The sequence below is a fragment of the Mesoplodon mirus genome, assembly GCF_964341445.2.
Source record: "Mesoplodon mirus genome assembly, chromosome: 20".
In the NCBI taxonomy this organism is placed as follows: Eukaryota; Metazoa; Chordata; class Mammalia; order Artiodactyla; family Ziphiidae; genus Mesoplodon; species Mesoplodon mirus.
In genome coordinates, this window is record NC_138996.1 from 30,456,345 (window position 1) to 30,477,254 (window position 20,910).

The 20,910-nt window shown below is 47.5% G+C and overlaps 1 protein-coding gene across 1 annotated transcript in view; it reads left to right on the forward strand.

Moving 5' to 3' along the window:
* The window catches only part of DLGAP2 (DLG associated protein 2), a gene marked incomplete at its 3' end in the record, with an annotated part of 748,047 nt that overhangs the window by 604,738 nt on the left and 122,399 nt on the right, over positions 1-20,910 (forward strand). The window lies entirely within an intron of this gene.

Consider the following 20,910-nt stretch of genomic DNA (forward strand, 5'->3'; position numbering starts at 1 on the left):
AGGTGTCACCGACACCAGCTATCTGTGTACGCACCAGCCTCTCGTAACCCAGTGTACACCCACCTCCAAGACACAGATACAGGCTGGAGACAGACGAGACAGAGTTCCCGAACCCAGAAATGATGGCACTACTTCCCCACCTCATCTGCAGCAAGGCCTGGGAGCTACCGCCTTTCGCAGCAAAGGCTCCTGGTTACACTCCAGTCCTCAAAACTAGAAGGCACGCTCTTTAGTAAATACTCGTAGAACCAGGGGAAGTTACAGAACCCACGCCGAGAGGTCAGGGCCCCCGTCTCCCAGTGCCCTCCCATGCTCGCATCGTGATAAACAACGCAGCATCTAACTCTGCAGAGCTCAGAGGTCCAGCCAGCGAGCATCCCAGTCAAGTGTTTATTGAAACCCCGCTGCGTACAAAATGCTGTTTAGATGTTGAACCAAAGATGCAAATAACTCCACTTATTCTCTCAAATTCTTTCATTCTTTTAGGCCATGCAGGGTGTTAGATTTGCTTTCACCAAGCACATTTGGGTATCTCCCTGCAGAGAAGGGCTACGCAGGCATCCTGTGGGCCTTGCTGAGCGGGCAGCGGGAGACGTGGGGCTGGTGCCGAATTAGACAGTGAGCGGGGAGGAAGTGGAATCGGAGGGGGCGCAAGTGTCCATAATTAGTCAGAAATAAGATTCTCTGTCCAGTACAAGATGTCCTCTCCCTGCCCGATTTTAAATTCAACCTTCATTTTTTTGCTTACACCAATCTTCCCAGAAGGCCACGTACACCCTACAAAGTGAGGTTAATTCCAAGCAGCCCAGGGATTTTTAAATTTCATGTACATGTTTTCTGCTTTTTTTATATATATGAATTTAGTTATTTATATTTGGCTGCATTGGGTCTTTGTTGCTGCACGCGGGCTTTCTCTAGTTGTGGGAAGCAGGGACTACTCTTCATTGTGGTGAGCTGGCTTCTCTTGTTGTGGAGCATGGGCTCTAGGTTCACAGGCCTCAGTAGTTGTGGCACGTGGGCTCAGTAGTTGTGGCTCACAGGCTCTAGAGCACAGGCTCAGTAGTTCTGGCACAAGGGCTTAGTTGCTCCGGGGCGTGTGGGATCTTCCCGGACCAGGGCTCGAACCCATGTCCCCTGCATTGGCAGGCGGATTCTTAACCACTGTGCCACCAGGAAGCCCTGTTTTCTGCTTTCTATTACTCATCACACAGAATCTGCAAGTGCATTTGAAACTCCATTTTTAAAACTCGATGAAATGAAATGTTATAAAATTTAGTGTGGTTGCAGCTGTATCAAGAGAAGAGTGAAAACAATTTATGCTGGGTAGGAGGATGCAGCAGGGATTCACGACAAGAGCACTCACGTTTGAGTAAATGGTAGATGTGTGGGTCTGGGGAACCTGGGTGGCACCTGGGTCTACACTGAACGGGCCGGTCTGGAGTTCCAGGCTCTGCTTAAAGCACTTCACTTGTAGGACTGGTTTATTTGTCCTTCCCCCGATCCGCGCCGCCCCCCCGTGGCTGGTGTGGCTCCCCTCTCGTGATACGGGGGTGGGGGAAGGTGCAGTACCCTGGATGTGGGCACTGGCGCTGCGGCCTGGGAATCAGGTGATGGAGAAGAGCTGGGGGAGGGCCCGAGGAGGGACGGGGCGAGGACCACACACGGATGACACAGAGTCTGGATCGCGTGGGGACAGTGACACATCAGGGTGGGACAAGGGGATCTAGCTGCACACCTAGGGCGGAAGCCATAGAGGATTATCGTGTGTACGGATGGCGGCTGAACCCACGTTGGGCGTGAAGGTCTGCCCGGCTCAGGTGTCGTCCTTCCATTTCATAGGAAGAAGGTCCCAGCATGAGAGACTTGCACGGGCGGCCACCAGGGAGGAAAGGGAGAGACCAGGTCTTTGTCCCTTCCCCAGAGAGAGAGACAGCATGGCGGGCAGTGCACGTACCCACACTCATGTGCGCACACACATGCACATACATACGTACACGCACACGTGTGCGCACATATGCACACGCGTGTGCGCAGACATACGCATATATGCACATGTATGTGTGCGCACAGGCACACATGACCACGTGCATATACATGCACAGTATGCATGTACATGCAGACTGTGCACACACGCACACAGACACAGGATCACGTTCGCGCACACACGTGCCAGGGCCAGGGGGAGCGGCTGCAAGTGTGGGGAAGCCGCCGCGCCCGGCGTGCGGAGCAGCGTCAGCCGCGATTGCCGGGGGCTCTGTGAGGGAAGCCCCCAAGGCCCCGGAGGGGGGTGCATGTCTTGTGGGCGCTGAAGGGAATGTGCTGCAGGGGTCGGTGGCGTGTGTTTCACCCTGAGCACAGGGCAGACGCGTGTCTGGAAGTGCCAGCGGCCCCTGCGAGCCCCCAGAGGGCCCCTTGCACGTATTCTGTGGGGCCCATGTGATGTTCTTTAAACCAAGTGAGCAAACAAACAGCAAACGGAAGGGGCGCTTTTCCTTCATCGTCCAGATTTCTGGCTTCATTAGGGCGAGGGTGAGGGCCGCCACCACCAGAAAGCGTTTCCACGGGCCAGCACGCCCCGGCACCCGCGGGGCCCGAGCACCAGCACTCTGCACTCACCCCATCCCAGTGCCACGCAGGTGAGGCCGGGCTGACCGGGCGGCGGCCAAGGCGGCCACTTGAGGTTGGACCAACCAGCAGCTTGGATAGGCTTCCTGCGCACGGAAGGTGCCGGCGCCGTGAAAGTTGTGTCTGGTTTTGTCTCTGGAAGAACCGTGCTTGAGGCCTGGGGGTGGATTCTGGCAGCCACGTGGAGGAAGGGGGGCGGCAGTCTCGGTCCTCTGGGCTTCCGCAGCAGGACACCATCGGCCGGGCCCCTTAGACAACTGACATTCGCTTCTCCCAGTTCTGGAGGCTGGACGTCCAAGGTCAAGGTGCTCGCAGATTTGGCGTCTGCTGAGGCCTCTCCTGGTTCACAGACGGCGTCTTCGTGCTGTGTCCTCACATGGGGGAAGGGCTGGGGGCTCTCGGGGGTCCCTTTTATCGGGGCTCTGATCCCATTTGTGAGGCCTCCACCCTCAGGACCACATCAGCCCCCAAAGCCCCCGCCTCCTGACCAGGGAGAAGCCAGACATCTGCGGGGTCCGGGACCTATTTGGAGCAGTCAGACCTGCAGCAATGGGAGAAAGACAGGACCCGCAGGGTGAGCGCAGAGGCCACAGTAGAGGGGCTCACACCCCATCCCCTACCCCCGGTGCACACGCCCCCTTTCCCCCCTACTTCTCACACCCGTCCCCACTGCGTCTCTCCCCAGCGTGTACATGACTGACAGCACTGCCTGGACCACCTCCAGGAAAGGGGAAGAGTCGCTCCTCTTAGCAAAGGGCTAAGGAACGCTTCTCTGCGTAAACGTCCTGCTGGGGGACCCTCCATCCCGAGGCAGCCGCGCCTGCTAGAAGAAGGGATGCACCGTCTCTGGACATGACTGTCCTCGTCGGGTTGGGAGGTGGCCTTTGCAAGCCTCTCTTTGCTGTCACGCTTGGATTTTTGGTTCCATGAAAACCCGAGAAGTCAGTACCCACGTACTCGTTGCATCAGGAGCCACAAATCCGTGTTTCTTTTTCAAAAACAAGGCCTCACGTTGTAATACGGCCCCGGCTAGTGATGGAATATGGGTGGGGAATTAGGGGGCTTTGCCCCAAGTAAGCGTCCGGGGGCATGGGCTTCGCAACTGGGAAATTGCCAGAAGGAACGCCCGGGTTCACAGCGACTCCCTAACTGAATTCCACTCAAGGCAGATCTGCAGACTGTTTTGTTGAAATGACATCAGTAGAAACATTTAGGAGTGATTAAAACTGATGGCCCCACTCGATTACAGAGTCTGGTGTGTGTCAGACGGTGCTGATTTGGAGCCGCCCACAGATCCGTCCAGAATACTGAGCGTTCCCTTCCCGGGTTGGGTGACTTGTCCACGGGACTCAGGCACAAAATCGAGTTTGTTGCTGCCCTGCCCCAGTTGGACTGGCTGCTGCACCCAAATTGCATTCCGGTCGTAATGAGATCTGTCTGCTCTATCGTTTACTGGGACAGAGCCTATTAGCTATTGTGGGGTTTTGTTTGCTTTGGCTTCAAACTGTCTAATCTCTGGCTGTGGCAGACCAAGTCGAAGTTAAAAACGGCCTTTTAAATGCACATTATAAAGGGAGAAAGCAAATACATACTACATGTCTGGGTGGTGTGGACGTAAGGTATGTGGAAGAGAGCTAGCTGACAATTACATAACATTGGAGCTCACGGCAAAGCTATTGTGAGGATCCAGTTTTCCAATAAAGAAATTGAGTCTCAGCATCAAGTTACTTGTCAAACTGCTGATCAGCTAGGAAATGACCTCTAGATGGTTTGGGCCAGGACGGTGTGGAGTCAGATAAAAATTTTTATTTCTCCTTTTGCTATTTACTGTGGATTTAAGTAAGTTATTGAATCTTTGAGCTTTACCTTTTTTAGTTTCCAAACACTGTGATAGTAATATGTAAATTCTGTAGGGTTCTGAGAATCAAGCCAGGCCAATGTGAGATATTTCTATTCTAGCCACCTTCTTCGGCCACTGAAAAAATCAACTGTATTAATTATGTTTTAATCCTATGTATGTACATACACACGCGCACACACACGTTAACTATATGTCTGTGCGTATATGCTTCACAGTGCTGGCTGATGCCTAAATACTTCGTAAGATGAATTCTTGCACCAGGGCCCGTGGTCTTCCCACTGCTTTCCTGGCCAGGCATGGTGGAGGTCACTCAGGCAGCGCTGGGGAGGGGCTGAACTGGACTTGAGATCCAGACCCCACGGTTTTGACCCATCCCCACCTCGCCCTGCCTGTGACGTGTGTGTTCTAAGTCGTGGTTTCGTTCTGTGGAGGGACGATGAGTCACCCTGGGGTGTCTCCACCTGCTCAGGCTGGGTCTCATGGGAGGAAGGGGGCTTCTGCACGGCCAACACCATCCTGGGCCCCAGGCTGCGCACCGTGCAGGACCCCCTGTGCCCAGTGCAGCCGCCGGCATCCTCAGGGGACAGGAGAAGAGAGCCGAGTGAGACGGACTCACCGCGGCTGTGAAGACAGAGGAGGCCCAGCCCACGTGGTGGGGGGGTGGCCTTAGAGCTGGAGAGAAAGCAAGAAGCCAGTTCCCCGAGGAGCCCCCTTCCCCCAGCCCCCGCCCCGGGAGGACCCAGCCCTGCTGTTGTCCGAACTTTCGCCCACTAGAATCTAGTTCAGATTTCTGAACCCCGCAATCTAAGATAAACATGTGTTGTCGCTTGGGAGGTTCTGTTTTGTTCGTTTTCAATTCATAGACTTTATTATTTTGAGCAGTTTTAGGTGTACAGAAAAGTTGAGGAGAAAATACAGAGTTCCCATATATCAACCCCCCCCAGTTTCCCCTCTTATCAAATCTTGCATTAATGTGGTACATTTGTTATAGTTGATGAGCCAATATGGTTCCATTATTATTATTACAGATTATTAACTATAATTATTAACTACAATCCATGGTTTATATTAGGGCTCACCCTTGGTGTTGTACATTTTGTAGGTTTGTGAAATGTACAGTGTCATGATTCCACAATTACAGTATCATACAGAGTAATTTCACTGCCCTGAAAACCCTCTGTGCTCCACCTGGTCATCCCTCCTCCCAAACCTAAAACCCTAACAACCCCTGATCTTCATACTGTCTCCGTAGTTTTGCCTTTTCCAAAATGTCATATAATAGTAATCATACAGGGTGTATCTTTTTCATACTGACTTCTTTCACTTAAGAATATGCATTTACGTTTCCTGCATGTCTTTTCATGGCTTGATAGCTCGTTTCTTTTTATCACTGAATAATATTCCATTGTCTGGATGGCCCGTGGTTTGTTTATCCATCAACCTACTGAAGGACATCTTGGATGCTTCCAAGTTTGGGGAATTATGAATAAGTCTGCTTGTAAGTCTACCCTGTCAGCTGTTTTGTTCATGGATCATGTTTCTGGTAAAAACTCATTGTCTAACCCAAGGTCGCCTAGATTATCTCCTATGTTCTCTTATCTTCTAGGAGTTTTATAGTTTTGCATTAAACATTTAGGTCTACAATCTATTTTGAGTTAATGTTTGTGAAAGGTGTAAGGTCTGTATCCAGATCCTTTTTTTCTTTTTGCATGTGAATATCTAGTTATTCCAACACCATTTGTTTTCTTGTTTTGAGGGGGGGCGGTTTGGCCGCGCCATGTGGCATGCAGGATCTTGGTTCCCTGACCAGGGATCGAACCCACACCCCCTGCATTGGAAGCATGGAGTCTTAACCACTGGACCGCCAGGGAAGTCCCCCAGCACCATTTGTTTAAAAAAAAAAAACAAAACCTATTCTTTCTCCATTGAATTTCCTGTTCTCCTTTGTCAGAGATCAATGACTATATTTGTGTGGGTCTATTTCTGGGCTCTCTGTTCTGTTCCATTGATCTATTTGTCTGTTCTTTCACCAACACTACGCCACCTTGATAACTGTAGCTTGGTAGTGAGTCTTGAAGTCAGGCAGCCAGTCCTCTGACTTTTCAGCCTCTCCTTATAAACTTTATAATTGGTGGTGTGTCATGATCCACAAAATAACCTGATGGGATTTTGATTGGGATTGCACTGAGTCTATAGACCAAGTAGTGAAGAATTGATATCATGGCAATATTGAGTCTTCCAATATACATGGAATATCTCTTCATTTATTTAGATCTTGTTTGATTTCTTTCATCAGCATTTTGTAGTTTTCCTCATATAGATCTTGTATATATTTTATTAGATTTATGCTACATTATTTCATTTTTTGTTGGCCAATATAAATGGTTTTGTGTTTTTAATTTCAAAATCCTATTGCTCATTGCTGGTATATAAGAAAGCAGTTAACTTATGAATATTAATCTTGTATCCTGCAACCTTGCTATAGTCACTTATTATTTCTAGGAATTTTTTAATTGATTCTTTGGGATTTTCTACATGGAAAATCATGTCATTTGCAAACAACAATGGTTTTATTTCTTCCTTCCCAATCTGTATACTTCTTATTTCCTTTTTTTGTCTCGTTACATTAGCTGAGACTTCCAGTGTGATGTTGAGTAGGTGGTGAGAGGGGTCATCCTTACCTTGTTCCTGATCTTAGCTGGAAAATGTCTAGTTCCTCACCATCAAGTATGGTATTAACTGTAGGTTTTGGGTCAATGTTCTTTATCAAGTTGAAAAAGTTCCCTTCTATTCCTAGTTCACTGAGAGTTTTTATCATAAATGGGTGTTGGATTTTGTCAAATGTTTTGTTTGCATCTATCAATATGATCATGTGATTTTTTTTCTTCTTTAGCCTGTTGATGTATGGGTTATATAATTGATTTGTTATTGAAGTATAGTTGATTTACAATATTGTGTTAGTTTCGAGCAAAGTGATTCAGATAGATAGGTAGATATATAGACCGATAGACAGATAGACAGGTAGATAATGTATTCTTTTTCAGATTCTTTTCCATTATAGGTTATTAAAAGATATTGAATATAGTCCCCTGTGCTATACAGTAAATCCTTGTTGCTTATTTATTTTATATATAGTAGTGTGTATCTGTTAATCCCATACTCCTAATTTATCCCTCCCCGAACCCTTTCCCCTTTGGTAACCATAAACTTGTTTTCTATGTCTATGGTCTGTTTCTGTTTTGTAAATTAGTTCATTTGTATCACTTTTTTTAGATTCCATATATAAGTGATATCATATGATATTTGTCTTTCTCTGTCTGGCTTACTTCATTGAGTATGATAATCTCCAAGTTCATCCATGTTGCTATAAATGGCATTATTTCATTCTTTTTATGGCTGAGTAGTATTCCATTGTATAATGTGCCACAACTTCTTTATCCATTTATCTGTCGGTGGACATCTAGGTTGCTTCCATGTCTTGGCTATTGTAAATGGTGCTGCTATGAACATTGGGGTGCATGTATCTTTTTGAATTATAGTTTTGTCTGGATATATGCCCTGGAGTTGGGATTGCTGGATCATGTGGTAACTCTATTTTTAGTTTTTTAAGGAACCTCCATACTGTTCTCCATCGTGGCTGCACTAACTTACATTCCCACCAACAGTGCAGGAGGGTTTCTTTTTCTCCACACCCTCTCCAGCAACTATTATTTGCAGACTTCTTAATGATGGCCATTCTGAACGGTGTGAGGTGATACTTCATTGTAGTTTTGATTTGCATTTCTCTAATAATTTGCAACGTTGAGCATCTTTTCATGTGTCTGTTGGCCATCTGTATATCTTCTTTGGAGAAATACCTATTTAGGTATTCTGCCCATTTTTTGATGGGGTTATTTAGTTTTTGATATTGAGCTGTTTGTATATTTTAGAGATTAACCCCTTGTCAGTCGCATTATTTGCAAATGTTTTCTCCCATTCTGTAGGTTGTCTTTTCATTTTGTTTATGGTTTCCTTTGCTGTGCAAAAGCTATAAATTGATTAGGTCCCATTTGTTTATTTTTTGCTTTTATTTCTTTTGCCTTGGGAGACTGATCTAAGAAAACATTGGTATGATTTATGTCACAGAATGTTTTACCTATGTTCTCTTCTAGGAGTTTTTTGGTATCATGTCTTATATTTAATGCTTTAAGCCACTTTTTAATCTTTGTATATGGTATGAGGGTGAGTCCTAATGGCATTGATATACATGTGGCTCTCCAGCTTTCCCAACACCACTTGCTGAAGAGACTGTCTTTTCTCCATTGTACATTCTTGCTTCCTTTGTTGAAGATTAATTGACTGTAGGTGTGTGGGTTTATTTCCGGGCTCTCTATTCTGCTCCATTGATCTATTTGTCTGTTCTTGTGCCAATATCACACTGTTTGGATTGCTCTAGTTTTGTAGTATTGTCTGAAGTCTGGGAGGGTTATGCCTCCTGCTTTGTTCTTTTTTCTTCAGGATGGCTTTGGCAATTCTGGGTCTTCTGTGATTCCATGTAATACTTAGGATTATTTGTTCTAGTTCTGTGAAAAATGTCATGGGTAATTTGATAGAGATTTCATTAAATCTGTAGAGTGCTTTGGGTAATATGGCCATTTTAACAATATTAATTCTTCCAATCCAACAGCATGAGATATCTTTCCATTTCTTTGAATCATCCTCAATTTCCTTTATCAGTGTTTCATAGTTCTCAGCATATAAGTGTTTCACCTCCTTGGTTAGGTTTATTCCTAGGTATTTTTTAATGGGATTCTTTTTTCACTTTCTCTTTCTGATTATTTCATTGTTAGGGTAAAGAAATGCAACAGATTTCTGTATGTGATCTTGTGTGCTGCTACCTTGCTGAATTCATTTATTAGTTCTAATAGTTTGGGGTTTTTTTAACTTTTATTTATTTGACTGTGTTGGGTCTTCGTTGCTGCATGTGGGTTTTCTCTAGTTGTGGCAAGCAGGGGCTACTCTTCGTAGCAGTGCACAGGCTGCTCATTGCGGTGGCTTCTCTTGTTGCAGAGCACACGCTCTAGGTATGCGGGCTTCCATAGTTGTGGCTCACAGGCTCTAGAGCGCAGGCTCAGTAGTTGTGGCACATGGGCTTAGTTGCTCCACGGCATTTGGGATCTTCCCGGACCAGGGCTCGAACCTGCGTGTCCTGCATTGGCAGGCGGATTCTTAACCACTGTGCCACCAGGGAAGTCCCAGTTCTAATAGTTTTTGTGTGGAGTCTTTAGGGTTTTCTATATAGAGTATCAAGTCATCTGCATATAATGACAATTTTACCTCTTCCCTTCTGATTTGGATACCTTTTATTTCTTTTTCTTGTCTGATTGCTGGGCTAGGGCTTCCAATACTATGTTGAATTGATTTTTCTTCTTTAGCCTGTTGATGTGTGGATTACATAATTAATCTTAAAATTTTGAATCAAGTTTGCATTCCAAGAGGGAATCAATCCTGCTTGGTCATGATGTATATAAATGTTTTTACACACTATTGGATTTGATTTGCTAATAGTCTATTGATCTGTGTTCATGAGAGATATTGGTCTATAGATTCCCTTTACTGTCATATCTTTGTCTGATTTTGATATTAAGATGATGCTGGCCTAATAGAATGAGTAAGGAAATATACCGTCTGATTCTATTTTTTTGGATGAGACTGTAGAGAATTGATAATTGATAATTCTTCCCTTAAATATTTGGTAGAATTTACCAGTCAACCCATCTGAGGTTGGTGCTTTCTGTTTTAGAAGGTTATTAATTCTTGATTCAATTTCCTATAACATGTATAGGTCTATTCAGATTACCTGTTTCTCTTTGTGTGAACTTTGGGAGGTATATCTTTCAAAGAATTGGTCCATTTTATCTAGGTTGTCAAATTTGTGGGCTTAGAGTTGTTCATAATGTTCCTTTTCTGTCCTTTTACTGTCTGTGGGATCATTAGTGATGGCCCCACTTTCATTTCTGATGTTAGCAATTTGTGTATTCCCTCTCTTTTTCTTAAATAGGCTAGAGTCTAATCAATTTTATTCATCTTTCAAAGAATCAGCTTTTGGTTTCATCGATTTTCTTTTCTGATGTCCTGTTTTCATTTTTATTTATTCTTATTACTCTAATTTTTATTATTTCTAATTTTTATTATTTTCTTCAGCTTATGTTAGATTTAATTTGCTCTTTCTTTTCTAGTTTCCTAAGGTGGAAGCTTAGATTATTGATTTCAGGTCTTACATCTTTTCTAATATATCACTTCAGTATCATAAATTTTCCTCTGAGCATTGCTTTTGCTGCATCCCACAAGTTTTGATAAGTTGTATTTTCATTTAGTTTGAAATATTTTTAAATGTCTTTTGAGACTCATTTTTTGACCTATGTGGGCTTTAATGTGTTGTTCTCCAAATCTGGGGTTTTCCAGGTATCTTTCTGTTATTGATCTCCAGTTTAATTCCATTGTTGTCTGAGATTATGTTTTGTATGATTTCTGTTTTTTAAAAATCTTTAAGGTGAGTTTTATGGCTCAGTGGTCTGTCTTGGTGAACGTTCTGTGTGACCTTGAGAAGAAGGTGTGTCTGCTGTTGCTGAATAAAGTCATCTACAGATGTCAGATCCCTTGGACGGATGGTGCTGCTCAGTTCAGCTACATCTTTACTCATTTTCTCCTGCTGGGTCTGCCCATTCTGATAGAGGGGTATTGAAATCAGCTATAATTGTGGATTTATCTATTTCTTCTTGCAGTTCCATCAGTTTTTGCCTCGTGTATTTGGAAAGCTCTGTTCTTAGACACACATACACTAAGGATTGTAATGTCTTTTTGGAGAATTGACCACTTTATCGTTATGTCAAGCCCCTCATTACACCTGACAGTTTTCCTTGCTCTGAAGTCTGCCTTGTCTGACATTAATAGGGCCATCCCGGCTTTGTTTTGATGAGTGTGAGCATGGCATAGCTTTCTCCATCCCTTTACTTTTCATCTTTCTGTGTCATTATATTTAAAGTGGTTTTCTTGTAGACAGTGTACACTTCGGTTTCAGTTTTATCCACTCTGACAGTCTCTATCTTTCTTAGAAGGGTGTATTTAGACCATTGATTTTTTTATGTATAAATTTATTTATTTTTAAAAAAATGGTTCTGACAAACCTAGGGGCAGGACAGGAGTAAAGACACAGACGTAGAGAATGGACTTGAGGACATGGGGAGGGGGAAGGGTAAGCTGGGACGAAGTGAGAGAGTGGCATGGATTACTACCAAATGTAAAATAGATAGCTAGTGAGAAGCAGCCGCATAGCACAGGGAGATCAGCTCAGTGCTTTGTGACCACCTAGAGGGGTGGGATAGGGAGGGTGAGAGGGAGACGCAAGAGGGAGGAGATATGGGGATATATGTATATGTATAGCTGATTCACTTTGTTATACAGCAGAAACTAACACACCATTGTAAAGCAATTATACTCCAATAAAGATGTTTTTAAAATAAATAAATGAATGAATAAAGATGATATGAAGTTCAAAAATTTATTTTATTTTATTTATTTTTGGCTGCATTGGGTCTTCATTGCTGTGCACAGGCTTTCTCTAGTTGCGGCGAGTGGGGCTACTCTTCATTGTGGTGCATGGGCTTCTCATTGCAGTGGCTTCTCTTGTTGCAGAGCACGGGCTCTAGGTGCACAGGCTTCAGTAATTGTGGCACGCGCCTGAGTAGTTGTGGCTCACGGGCTCTAGAGTGCAGGCTCAGTAGCTGTGGTGCACGGGCTTAGTTACTCTGCACCATGTGGGATCTTCCCAGACCAGGGCTCGAACCTGTGTCCCCTGCATTGGCAGGTGGATTCTTAACCACTGCACCACCAGGGAAGTCCCTAGACCATTGATTTTTAACATGATTATTGATATAGTTGGATTAATATCTACCATATTTGTTACTGGTTTTGCCCTTATCCTTGTTTTTTGTTTTTGTTTTGTTCTGTTTTGTTTTTTGTCTTCCACTCTTTTTCTGCCTTGTCTGGTTTTAATTGAACATTTTATAGGGTTATGTTTTCTCTCCTTCCTTAGCACATGAGCTATACATCTTTTCCTACTTTTTTAAGAGTTTGCAACATACATTTACAGCTAATGCAAGTTCTCTTTCAGATAACACTATACTGCTTCATAGGTAGTGAAAATACCTTGTAACAGAGCGTCTGAATCTTTCTGTCTTATCCCTTATAACATTGCTGTCTTTTCTTTTACTTGTCCATGAGCTGTAATCACTGGTTACTGTTACTATTTTGAACAAAGTGTTGCCTGTTAGATAAGAAAAAAAGGAGAATTTACTTTACCTTCATTTATGCCTTCTCTAATGGATTTCCCTTGTTGTATAGACTGAGTTTCTCACCTATATAATTTTTCTTCTTCCTAAAGGATTTCTTTTAACATTTCCTTTAAGACAGATCCACTGGCAACAAATTCCCTCAATTTTTGTTTGAGAAAATCTTTATTTCTCCTTTACTTTTGCAGGATATTTTGCTGAATATAGAACTACAAATTAGTGAGATTCTTTCTTCTTTTTTCAACATTTTAAATATCCACTCTCTTCAGGCTTGCATGGTTTCTGAAGAAAAGTCCAGTGTAATTCTTACCCTAGCTCCTCTGCAGGGAAGCTGTTTTTTCCTGTGGCTTCCCTCAAATATTCTCTTTGTCTCTGATTCTGCATATTTGCATCTGATGTGCCTACCTGTATATTCTTGGTATTGATCCTGCTTGGTGCTCCCTCAGCTTCCTGGATCTGTGGTTTGGTGTCTGTCATTAATTTGGGGGAATTCTCAGTCAGTGTTGCTTCATATATTCTTCTGTTGCTTTTTCTCTCTCTCCTTCTGGTATTCCCACTATGAATGTGTTACACCTTTTTTAATTGTCCCACAGTTCTTGGATATTCTGTCCTGCCTCTTAATTAAATCATTTTGTCTTAGCATTTCAGTATTGGAAGTTTCTATTGACATTCCTTCAAGCTCACTGACTCTTCCTTTTGCATCAGTGTTCAGTCTGAAGGCTTTCTTCACTTCTGTCAAAGTGTTATTGATTTCTAGCATTTCCTTTGATTCTTTCTGAGGGTTTCCATCTGTCTGCTTCCATTACTCATTTGTTTTTGCATTACATCCACTTTTGCCATGGGAACCCTTAGTGTAATTATCATAACTGTTTTAAACCCTGGTGTGCTAATTCCAACATTCTGGCCATATCTGTCTCTGGTTCCAGTACTCTGCATGTCTTCAAACCGTGTTGTCTTTAGTTTGCCTTATAACCTTTGGTTAGAAGCTATAGGTGATGTACTTGGTGAAAGGTCTTTGGTGTGAGGTGCCATGTTTTTCTCTCTAGTAGTTGGGCTGTGCTCACTGACGCTACAGCTGTAGGTGTCAGAGGCTAAAACTTCGTGTTTTGTCGTTTTGGAATTTTTCTCCACTTAGGTGAGACAGGAAGGCTAGGGAGGCTTCCACCAGCTCAGCTGGGCTCTAACCAACCCCAGTAAGTTAGCTCTGGAAGAAGAGTTTCTGCCGAAGGAAGAACTTGTTAAGGAGAACAGCATGCTCTGGCGTATTTCAGTGTGGCTCCTTTCCCTCCCTCTGTTGGAAGTGAGGGGATTTTTCTCAGATCTTCACTGGGAGAACCAGGCAGGCTCCTGGAGGTAAATCTCACAAAGCCTGGGTCCCCCAAAATTTTCCCCTCGCAGACTTATCCCCACAGAGCCTCCAGCACATCCTCAATTACAGCTCAGTTTCCTCCGCCCCAGCCCTGGATTCTGCTCCAGTAAGTTGTGATTCTCTGTCTCCACCTGTGTGCATCTTCAGCTTTTGCATCAGTGACCTTGGTTCTCTGCTGCGTCTAAGAAGAGTCGCTGACGTTCAGTTTGTTACTCATTGTGAGGATGGGGGTGGCGACTTCAAGCTCCGTACCTGCCAGACCAGAGGCCAGAAGCCTAATGAGTGCTGTTTAAGCTCCTGATGGTCGTCCCTTGTCCCAGCATCCAGAGGAAACTAACAACAGGGGAGGGGCTCAGCCATACAAACGTGGTGGCGGTGAGGCTGGGGGACAAGCAAGGAAGGACACTGCACGCAGAAGGAGGGGTGCGAGCCCCGCCAGCAACTTCAGCCGCTGGTGGCCCTGCCCACAGAAGAGCTGATGTTTAGGCTGAACTGAAGGAGGTCGTGGGCAACCAGCCTGTGAAGGAGAAACTGAGAACTAAAGTGGAGGGTCCTTTTGAGGACAGACTGCAAAGGACCTTGCCTGTCTGGAGAGTTTGGATTTTACACTGAGCAGCTCAGAGGTCTTGGGGTTGGTTGTCTGTTTAACGAGGAGGGGCAGTGTCGGGGCTGTGCTTTTGGAAGAGAAGGCTGTAGGGATGCAGTATGGGTGGGGTAGGCGGGGGGGCCCTGGGGGGGCACAGGAGCTGCCGTGAGGGAGGGTCCCCGCGCAGGTGGGCAGAGGCGGGGGTGGGAAAGCAGGCTGGCTGCAGGGGGAGTCACAGGACGGCTGGAGCCATCAGTATGCTCTAGATTTCACAGCGATGGCTCGGGTGGAAGCTGCCAAATGCGGTGAATGTAGAGCACGTTTTCACAGAGCCGATGGTCATGGGATGCAGTCGCTCACCGTGTCCCTTCTCGACTCCTCCTCTTGTAAAAAATTTTGCTAGCGTGGTGTCTCCGGTAACACAAAGGTTTCTCTTCCCCACCAAACTGTGTTCCCTCGGCAGCTCCAGGTCCGCCCGGAGCGACTTGGGTCGGCTGCACACAGAGAAGGCTGGCCATGTTCCGTCGGCGGGCCTGGGGGCAGGTCAGGAGAGGTCGGACGTCAGGGCAGTTGTCTTGGGGACCTTCCTTTGGTTCAGCCAGTAAACACATACGCAGCTCACGCCAGGTGCCAAGAACACACAGCAACGCCCCGCCGCAGATCTTAGGCTCAGGTTTGGTGCCTGTGTTGCCTTGGTTTCCTCTTCAGTACACGGGGCAGGGACACCTTCTGAGCATGGCTGTCGGAAGGACTAAGGTAACCCATGTGAGGCAGCCGGCCAGGTGTGGGAGCTCAAAGCAGAAGCTTCTCTTTTGTCAGAGAGAAGAAAAATGAGCAAGCAGAATGAGGGGACGGAGATTACCTATTTTGGATAGTAATTCAAAAACTTTCAAGTTATATGACATTAAATGTTTCCCAAACAAATAAATCACATTAACTAGCAAACAGCAGCCATTTATCCTTTCTGCAGTCTTGTGTGAATTTTGGAATAAAAACCAAGGAATAGGAGGGGTGGGATGGGGAGGGTGGGAGGGAGGGAGATGAATGAGGGAAGGGATGTGGGAACAGATGTATATGTATGACTGATTCACTTTGTTATAAAGCAGAAACTAATAAAAAAAAAAAAAAAAAACAAGGAATAGCTCTGCAGACTGAGAAGGATACAGCTTTACATTTTCTCATCCGTCTTTCACAATAACTGTAGAAAATAAAGATGGGCAGGGGTGCTGGAAAGACCATTGTTCAAGGAACAATCATCATTGGTGTCCAGGCTCTGCCAGACACCAGCAGGGTGACCTTGTCATCCGTCCCGAGAATCTCCTCAAATAAAATAAGTTGGTGGGGGGGCTTCCCTGGTGGCGCAGTGGTTGAGAGTCCGCCTGCCGATGCAGGGGATGCGGGTTCGTGCCCCGGTCCGGGAAGATCCCACATGCCGCGGAGCGGCTGGGCCCGTGAGCCGTGGCCACTGAGCCTGTGCGTCCGGAGCCTGTGCTCCACAACGGGAGAGGCCGCAACAGTGAGAGGCCCGCGTACCGCCAAAAAAAAAAAAAAAGTTAGGGTACGGACCCCAGTCCCCCAACTCTGGGCTCTCAGGGGACACCATGACATGAAGACATGACCCTTCAGTGAAATGTTCAGGGAAGAATCCACTGCTCCCGTGGAGCCACCATGGGGAGAGCCGTATGTTGGGCCAGTGGCCGTGGCCCAGTTGAAAACAGCATCACTGACCTGCAGTTTAAGACTCCACGTAGGGCTTCCCTGGTGGCACAGTGGTTGAGAATCTGCCTGCCGGTGCAGGGGACAGGGGTTCAAGCCCTGGTCTGGGAAGATCCCACATGCCGCAGAGCAACTAGGCCCGTGAGCCACAACTACTGAGCCTGCGCGTCTGGAGCCTGTGCTCCGCAACAAGAGAGGCCACGATAGTGAGAGGCCCGCGAAACGTGATGAAGACTGGTCCCCGCTTGCCACAACCAGAGAAAGCCCTTGCACAGAAACGAAGACCCAACACAGCAAAAATAAATAAATAAATTACTAAACTCCTCCCCCCAACATCTTCTTTAAAAAACAAACAAACAAACAAAAAAACACGCAGATGTGGGGACTTGCTGCCCTACCCACCACGGGCGGCCCTAGGGTCTCTGGGCCGTCCTGGGAATCCCACTACAGATGTGCGATGGGGCTGTGGAGCCACATCCTGCAGAAACTGGGAAGGAGTTCTGGGTATGAGCCCAGCTCTCCACAGTCCCAAGGCAGATCCCAGACTTTGCTCAGACCACGGCTGAGGCATCCAGATCCTCAAGGGCAGGACCCCACAGTCCCTGAGTCCTCTGGGGCCTCCGTGCTTTATTTCTGTCGGTTTCAGCAGGAGTGACACCTGGCATCTAAGCGCTCGAGCCCATCTCCTCTCACTGACGTAGGACCAGCCCCCGAGGGCGCATCCATCCCGGCCTCTCTCAGCACTTCGTGAACTTAATAGGGATTCAAAAGAAATATACTGCATGAATCGACTGAATAAAACAACTCAGTTTCACAAATTCAGTCCGTGAGCTGAGCTTCTCTCGTGGCTCAGGAGGAATCGTATGGTAGATCAGGGCCCACGGAAGTTGCTGCATCGTTGGAAAAACCAGCGGGCGTGTGAGCACAGGCGTTGGCCTCCCAAGGACCCGGTGGTCTGAGTGGTGTCTTCGTGGCCAGGGTTGGGAAGAAAGGAAGTCGGGCTCTGGGGCTCCAGTAAACACTTCTCGTCTGTGGGAAGGTTCACTGGTGAAGCAGCTGCTGTCTGTGCTCTGATGGGCAGGGGTCCTCCCAGCGGAGGACCGCGTCGGCTGTCCCGGGGGGCCACTGAGGGATGGGACGGCGTCGGCCTCGGGCCCCAAGGCTGGGCCGGAGCCCCGCCTCTGCCAGGGACCCATGGTGGTCTTGCTGGCGGCCTCTTTACAGGGCCCTGGGGCCAAGCAGCAGCACGTCCCGCCACACTGCCGCAGCCCAGGAGAAATGGAACAGCCCTTCCCAAGTGCGCTTCTGAGCGCAAGGCACCGCGTCTGGCAGCTAACCCTGCGCCGTAGCTCGGCACCGCGGACGGGGGGCTTGCGTTTACTCTCCGGTCCTGCAGGCTGGAATCCGAGAGGGAGGCGTCGCGGGGCTGATCCCCGAGGCCTCTGTCCTGGGTGTGGACAGCCACCTCCTCCCCGCGTCCCCACGCGGTCACCCCTCTGTGTGTGCCTGGGTCCTCGTCTCTTCTTGTAAGGACCCCCGTCACACTGGATCAGGGCCCATCACTGAAGTGCTTCTCTAGTGTCCCCCGCCCCCAAATACAGCCACGTCGGGAGGCACAGGGGTAGGACTCCTACATATGAACTGGGGGGACACAGGAGTTCGAAGGGGGAACGGTCATTCCTTCCTGTGTTTCCCCCACGAGGCGGTTTCCTTCCTCACACATCATAGTAGCCAGACCATCATCCGTCGGTCCTACTCACAGCTGTAGCCTCGGGGCGTCCCCCGCAGCCCCCCACCAGCCTTCTCCATCTCCCAGCCCCTCCGCAAGGGAAGAGAGTCAAGCCGCGACCGAGCCACGGTCCGGACCCCAGCGCCACCACCATCAGCCCGTCCCGACTGCGTCCCTCCCGCCTCTGGGGGCCGTGTCTGACTGGCCCTCAGTCCCTCTCTCTCCATCCTCATCCATCCAAAGAGGGCCTGAGGGAGCATCACATGAGCACGTGTCAGGAAACAGCAGAACCCACGAGGCACAGGAATCCCACAGCATGCGCCGAGTGCCCAGTGCCGTCTGCCCAGCGTCAGAGGTGAACACGGCTGACACCCGGCAGGTGTAAGGACGGATTTCGGTCAGTGTAACTGCGGCCAAAGGGGACAGGCCAGCGTGATCTGGACGCGACTCTGGTTTGTGCAGAGGTGACGGAGGGGGTAGGGGTTAAAGGATGCGTGACGGATCTGGGGGCTCGGGGGTACTCAGTAGAGTCGGAGCGAACGTCACAAAGCCAGGAGGGGGCTGGTCGGGGGGGACCCCGTCTACTTTGCTGCCTGGGGCTCAGGGAAGTCGGGTCCCCCACCACCAGAGGCTGGGACACGGGGCCCGTCTTCAGGTATGGCTGCAGCACCTTGTTTTCTCGGGCTGGGGTCTCCCAGGGATGCGGCCTTGAGCTGATAGAAACTGTGTTAGTGTTGGTCCGGGTGTTTACAGGCCGGGCGAGGCCTGGGGGAGAAGAGGGCCCTGGCCAGGTCCGGGAAGGAGAGGGGCCGTGTCACCTGGCCCCCCCGTTCTGATGAAGCTTATCGTCCAGCAGGGGCGACGGGCATTCGCCACAGGACCACCTAAATCCACGTGACAGTGTGGTGGCCGGTGGTCCCGGTCGTAGGCGGGGTACCTGCATTCTTAACGTTCTGTTTCTTTCCAAAATTCTGCACTGAAATAGATACAGAAAACTGCCCTGAGGCGTCAGGACTCCGACTGGGGAGCGAGGCTGGGTCTGCGGGCTTCCTCACGGGCAGGGTGGGTCACAGAGGCTGCCCCACCCTCAAGGTGGGAGGTGGAGAGAACTGACGATGGGGGCGTGCAGGGGGCAGGGAGGGGCACGTGCGGAGTCCCCGGCAGAGGCAGGAGGCCTACGGGGGGCCAGATGGGGGACGGGGTGTGTGCAGGGGCTGGGAGCAAGGGGACGGGGCCGCGGGCTGCCAAGGCCTCCGCCAGCCTCCCCATCCGGCGGGCAGCAGGGGCCCCCAGGGTCTGGGCAGGTGCAGTCACAAGGCAGCCACGAGCATCTCTGGTTTCCCGTTTAGAAATAAGAGAAAGAGCCAAGAAAGTTGACAGAAACAGGACGGTGTCACCGAGGAGAGGGCCCGACTAGGAAGAACGCAGACCAAAGCCCCCATTTCCTGAGTGACTTCCCCACAAGTAAATATTGATGCTAGGGAAAAGTAAGAACCTTTTCTCATTAAAAAAATAATTTAATTTTACTGAAGAATAGTTGATTTACAATGTTGTGTTAATTTCTGTTGTACATACATGTATATACATTCTTTTTCATATTCTTTTCCAGTATGGTTTATCACAGGATGGTGACTGTAGTCCCCTGTGCTCTACAGTAGGACCTTGTTTATCTTTCCCGTATGTACTAGTTTGCCTCTGCTAATCCCAAACTCGCATTCCTTCCGTCCCCCCACCCTTGGCACCCACAAGTCTGTTCTCTATGCCTGTGAGTCTGTTTCTCTTCAGAGATAAGTTCATTTGTGTCATATTTTAGATTCCACATTTGTGGTATCATATAATTTTGTCTCTGTCTGACTTACTTCACTTAGTATGATCATCTCTAGGTCCATCCATGTATTTAATCCCACTTTCTTCCTTATTGTTTCCCAGTATTTCTTCAAATGTTCATGTGGTTTAACTTTCCTGATTTTGGTCAAATTGTGATGTCAGGAAATGTTTATCATTTCCTTCACGTGTTGCCTCAGCGGTGGTCAGTGAGATGGACCACGGGTTTTGGAAGGAAGGTGACAATTTAGAGGATGGAGTGTTCATCTAATGCTGAGATAAATTAACGTTTATAAAAAGTACCAATTCCAAAAATATTCACTATCCACAGAGCACTTGTCACCAAGAACTGGGGCTGCTACAAACTCCAGACCAGTGCCAGTACGGTGAGCGGTTAAAAATAACAGAAGTTGATGTTGTACAGCGTGAAAAAATTGGCGAATAATTGCACCTTGAACAGGCAGTAAACGTGTCCGATATTGGCCCATCCAGCGTAAAAGTTGTTGTGACTGTGGTTTCAATGATCTCAGTGGACACGACGTCCCCTCTGGGAAGGGGCACTTGAGGGCTCGGGGCAGGGGTCCATGGGGAACTCAGCGGAAATGTCCCACTTTGAAGAGCATCTTTGGACTCCAAATATAATTGGCTAGGTACAACAATTCCATTTGTTCTCTAACGCTCTTTAACTTGACATTTCTTTCCAACTTTTTGTGTTTAACGAATGTTGAGAAACCCCAAATCCCCCAAAAGTATATTCTATAACTTCACTTTGCCCTCAATATGCTGAAAGTTTATTATTTTTAACTTTCTTAAAGTCTATTTTTGGAAGTAACTTAAATTCCCTCCCCCTGCATAAAAAGTGGGGCAGTT